The sequence below is a fragment of the Mustelus asterias genome, chromosome 3 (assembly GCF_964213995.1).
Source record: "Mustelus asterias chromosome 3, sMusAst1.hap1.1, whole genome shotgun sequence".
Classification (NCBI taxonomy): domain Eukaryota; kingdom Metazoa; phylum Chordata; class Chondrichthyes; order Carcharhiniformes; family Triakidae; genus Mustelus; species Mustelus asterias.
Window position 1 is genome coordinate 45,748,088 of NC_135803.1, and position 6,047 is coordinate 45,754,134.

A 6,047-nucleotide genomic window follows, 5' to 3' on the forward strand; every position below is an offset into this window, starting at 1 on the left:
TATCAACAAGAGATTCTTCTATATGTGCGTGCATGATGCTCCTGAATGGATGCGTCAGAGGAAACTAGTGAGTGACCGTTCACCTTGACCACGGCTTTCTCTGGTTACTGTTGGAGTGAAAGAAAGATCCCATACTATATTTAGTGAGCATATTGGCAAATAAGAGTTTTTTTTGTTCCCCAGGCACAGTACTTTAAAGCTTACATTGCAAATTATGTCACATTAACTCAGTTCATTAGAAACGTGCACTTGTCTATGAAAGTGTTACTTTGCATTGGATACAAAAATAGTGTTTGATAGAACCAGAAGCAAATTAGCCATACAATAGTTTAAACAATTAGTGTAGCAGCACACATTTCCCACCCCCACTTGGCAAGCTGATTATTGGCCGTGCATTTTGTGCGTGCTGTAGTCTCATGTCATGCGAATTAAAAGGTACTTTGGAAATTAGGATACATTCCTCTTTGACTTGGGAGACTCACCACATCCACCATCCATTGTTAACAGTGTGAATTTGTGTGGGTCTTCACATGGAATCAAAACTTTGTAGTTAACTATGGAAAAAGTTGTCAGCTTTGTGAAAAGTGCAGTGAGGCTGACGGTGAAGGAGCAGCTTCTGAGATCTTTCACAGTTTCAATGGAAGCTCAGATTGTTTCTAATTTGATTCTAGGTTTGAGCATCTTTTCTGGCTTTAAGGTACAAAGTAGAGAGTAGACATTGGGATAATTTGTTGGCACTGCTGCCTCACAGCACCAGGGACCTGGGTTTGATTCCCGGCTTGGGTCACTGTCTATGCGGAGTCTGCACGTTCTCCCTCTGTATGCGTGGGTTTCCTCTGGTTTCCTCCCACAGTCCAAAAGACGTGTTGGTTTGGTGCATTGGCCATGTTAAATTCCCCCTCAGTGTACCTGAACACGGAGTGTGGCGACTAGGGGATTTTCACAGGAACTTCATTGCAGTGTTAATGTTGGCCTATTTGTAACACTAATAAATAAGTAAATAAATAACCCATCGTCCTTGCAGTCTGTTCTCGTGTGAAGAATTAAGAGTAGCTGCGACACCATGAGAGAGAGAGGAAGACACTCGATTCTTTCTTAGGATGACAACACAGCTCCACATTATGCCCTTGTTGGTCACAGAAAGCTGGCTGAGTCAGACTACCCCTCGCTGACACTGATGAGATTTACAGGGTGAGGACCAAATCACTCCTAAAATGGTGCGATCCTTTGAGATTCTCATGACTTTGTCCAAATATTTTGTTGTGTTGCAGGGAACAAGATCCTGAAATCTAAGGATCAGGCCGTATACTTTCTAGGGGATTTGTACCATATAGTCATGACAGTTATAACTGTGTACTAATATTTAAGAGGAACAATAAACATAAAGATGCCAAGTTTTGTTTTGTTCTCATTGAAAACAGAATCCAGAGAATAGTTTATTATAATTCGAAGAGAGCACTTCCACCCAACGAGAATCATGAATTCACCGCAGCATAATACATGCAGCTTTAGAGGTTTATTAATTCAGGTACTGAAACTGAAAATAAAATGCCTTTATCGAAAAAAGATGTCGGAACTCTCCTGGGTTTCTACTTGAAGTTGGAGAGAAGTGGGAGCAACACTTTAAAAATGCCTGATTTTCAACTTAGTGGGTGGTGGGACAAGGGAGCGCGACCAGCAGATAAGCTCAGTAATTAGCAGTGAACACAGAGAAGACAAATGCTACAAGAGCAAGGAGTGCTGGAAATCCGAAATATAAACAGAAACTGCTGGAAATCGTGACAGTCACAAGGAGTGAATGGGGGTGAGGAGGTGGAGGGAGGGCAGTGCATGCACTGTAGTTTTGCATGCACAAAACATGTAAGGAAGGGGTTTGCCTCGGATCCTTCCTAATTTAATGGCGGCACCTGATTGACATTCCTTTGTCTCTGTTACCTGGCTGTAGACTGCCAGATCCAGTAGCTGAATGACTGTCAGACCGGGAGGCCTTTGGCACCAGGCTGAAGTTGGGGAGCAGGAAGTGAGGGTGGAATCGGAAAGGTCTGTGTTCGGGGAAATCAGAAGTTGGTGTTGGAAACGTCAGAGATGAAGGGGTAAGGGGTTGGACATTAGTGGTGGTGGGGGAGGAGAGGTGGGGGGATTGGGGGTCGGGGTGAGGGAAGGGACGGATTGGTGGCTGGTGTCAGGGAGATTAGATGGATTGCAGTGGGAGGGAGATCAGAAGGTTTGGGGGCGATTATCGGAAAGGTTGGACCGGTTGCATATCATGGCTCTTTTTTAAAATACTTTTCCAATTCAATCAAATCAAATCCAATTCAGAGTCTCAACAAGTTGAGACATTTCAGATCCAGGCTGACAAGACAGGGCAAGCGACCAAACCACCCTGTCCTGGGCCCGATCTACATGAGCCAAGCTGATTGGAGAAGGGGGAGGTTCCTCCTCCAAGACTTGGGCTCATTTGCATCTTAGCCAAAAGGCCGAGATGCCGCTTTTAAAAATTGCTTCATATGAAACATATGAAGCTTCAATGTTATGGCTCTTTGGGAGGTCGAATTGTGGAGGGGGAATAACCAATCAGAGTTGGGAAAAGTAGGCAAGCCTGGGGAGCTGGTTGGGGGGAGGGGGGGGGAGGGGAGGGGCATGGTAATGGGTTGGGTGGGTTTTCATCCTGGTCCAAAACCAGTGCTGGAAAGGAACTTACCTACTGTATTCACCTCCCATTAGCTGCTGGGTTTTCTGAGGTCTGGAAAAGCAAGATGGTGAGGGCTAAATTTAAAATGGAGATAAAATGTGAGGCACACAGTATTCGTAAAATACCTAAATGGAATATCTACCTCCTGGGAGCAGGTTGGTTACCATCCCCCGCCCTCCTGGCCTTGATTAAAGCCAGAAGTGGTCTTGTTTGAGGTGGGTTGGGTTTGGGTTTGAGATTTCTCACATTTTATCAATGTTACCAATACAAACCAACCCATTTTAGGGATAAAATTCCCCTCTGTCAGTTTACATGCTCATCATCATAGCTTAATTGCTGGCAATACAGTCACAATTACTACATGCAACTTTATTGGAAGCTGTGTGCATCCTGGGGAAATGTGTACATCATAGAATGTTATGTGTGTTGCAGAGGGACCTTTATCCCCATTATCAAATCCCTTGCTCCACCCTACCTCAGGGAGCCACTCCAGCCACAGTCATTCACAGCCAACCTCTTCGCCTCTAATACCTTTTTTGATTTGATTTATTATTGTCACATGTATTAACATACAGTGAAAAGTATTGTTTCTTGCGCGCTATACAGACAAAGCGCACCGTACATAGAGAAGGAAACGAGAGAGTGCAGAATGTAGTGTTACAGTCATAGCTAGGGTGTAGAGAAAGATCAACTTAATGCAAGGTAAGTCTATTCAAAAGTCTGACAGCAGCAGGGAAGAAGCTGTTCTTGAGTTGGTTGGTACATGACCTCAGACTTTTGTATCTTTTTCCCGACGGAAGAAGGTGGAAGAGAGAATGTCCGGGGTGTGTGGGGTCCTTAATTATGCCTGGTTACTGTGCTGAGGCAGTGGGAATTGTAGACAGAGTCAATGGATGGGAGGCTGGTTTGCGTGATGGATTGGGCTACATTCACGACTTTTTGTAGTTCCTTGTGGGCTTGGACAGAGCAGGAGCCATACCAAGCTGTGATACAACCAGAAAGAATGCTTTCTATGGTGCATCTGTAAACGTTGGTGAGAGTTGTAGCTGACATGCCTAATTTCCTTCGTCTTCTGAGAAAGTAGAGGCGTTGGTGGGCTTTCTTAACTATAATGTCAGCATGGGGGAACCAGGACAGGTTGTTGGTGATCTGGACACCTAAATACATGAAGCTCTCGACCCTTTCTACTTCATCCCCATTGATGTAGACAGGGGCATGTTCTCCTTTACGCTTCCTGAAGTCGATGACAATCTCCTTTGTTTTGTTGACATTGAGGGAGAGATTATTGTTGCCGCACCAGTTCACCAGATTCTCTATCTCATTCCTGTACACTGTCTCGTCATTGTTTGAGATCTGACCCACTATGGTGGTGTCGTCAGCAAACTTGAAAATCGAATTGGAGGGGAATTTGGCAGCAGTCGTAGGTGTATAAGGAGTATAGTAGGGGGCTGAGAACACAACCTTGTGGGGCACCGGTGTTGAGGATGATCGTGGAGAAGGTGTTGTTGCCTATCCTTACTGATTGTGGTCTGTGACTTCGGAAGTTCAAGATCCAGTCGCAGAGGGAGGTGCTGAGGCCCAGGCCACAGAGTTTGGAGATGAGTTTCGTGGGAATAATAGTGTTGAAGGCTGAGCTGTAGTCAATAAATAGGAGTCTGACATAAATGTCCTTGTTATCGAGGTGTCCTTGTTATCTAGTTATCTTGCTACCTTGCTCCTATCACTCTCCATTCCACCATGGATAACGGTTCTTTCCACCACTGTGCCCAAGCTTTCTGGAACTCTCTTGCCAAATTGCCCAATTTTGTTCCTCATGTTACTAATTTTCCCCTAAAACTATTTTTATCAACTCTGTCTTTTGAGTTCTCTCCTTCTCATTTTTCTCCTATTTGCTTTCCACTATTTTCAACTCTGTAATATCCGTATGTAGCTAAACAACACTATAGAAATGTAAGTTGTGGTTATTAATGTTTATTCTCAGTTATGAATACAAATACATAAATTTTGATTCTTGGCTTACTACAACTGTTTCTTCATGCCCTTAAAGACAATGTTAGGTCAAACCTATGTGCTTCAATGAAGAGCTTGCAGTGGGTGAAGATGGAGTTGGCTTCTATTTCCCTGGACTGCCAAAGACAAAATGAGTCAAGGCTGCGACTCCAGTGAACCATGCTGGAAGTACATTTGTGTGTTGAAGTCAAAGTTGACGTGTGTTTAGGACAAAGATTTGACTCTGTTGATCTCAGACAACCTGTCAACACTCATTGCCCTGGCTCACGCATGAAGAATGGATGCAAAATGCTGCTGGGAAGCCTTCAATAAAACAGTAAACAAAGTGACTGTAAATCTTCCTGATATTATTATTGATTCTGCGTTGCATACTTGTAATATCAGTAATTAGAAAAAGTACTACAGGATTTTCCCATTTAGTTGGAGTATTAATTTTGTTGAAACAAGCATTTTGCAATATCCTTCCAATGACATCAGCATTGCTACTGGTTGTATTTGTATTGTATCACTCGCTCAGTAACTATACAGACTTTACAATAGACAGATGTTAGACTGGTTTGTTTTCCCAAAATAATCCCCTAGGGGACAGAAACCCTGTCTAATGCAAACAGGCAGGGAAGCCTGTATGGTTACTAAACTGAAAGATTTCTCAATAGGTAAGGCTTTTTAGTGACTAAATAGAAGAAATTTTGTTCGGTTACCAGAGGTTCCAGATCTTTTCCTGTTTCATTAAAGATCATGCATGCTGTGCGATTTCATCTACGTTCCTGAGAAATGAAAGCCACCCTTTTGGCATTTATTTGCTGTTGCCGAGCAAGATTACCCAATTGAAATGATGGTACTGCTGAGATAATGACGCTCTTGTTCAATCATATTACTAGTTGGTCAATGTGATGCAGGCAAATTGTCAATCATTTCAATTGTATGGTTATCAATTATACTTTTATCACCCTAGAACATAACTACATGATAATGATCCCTTAAGACTGCAGTGCATTATATTGTAAAGTACTATGAATGTAGAATAGTTCTATGAGATGAATCATGTGTACAATTTTAGTTTGGGATAAAAAGCAATTAGGTTGCTGAACATAATCTCCATCACTTATACCATCCACACTTATCGCATTTCAGAGCAGCTGCTTAAATCAGACAAATGGTGCTAACCATTTGCTAATGACTGAAGTCAATTATGAAGGCGCCACTTAAAACCTATTGAGCATGCCAGATACTTGGACGCCATCTGATGAAATACATATCCCACAGAAATCAGAATTGTTGTTCCCTTTGGAGATCCTGCTATAGTTGAATGATGTTATCATGAAAGTTATTTCTGATTGGGAGC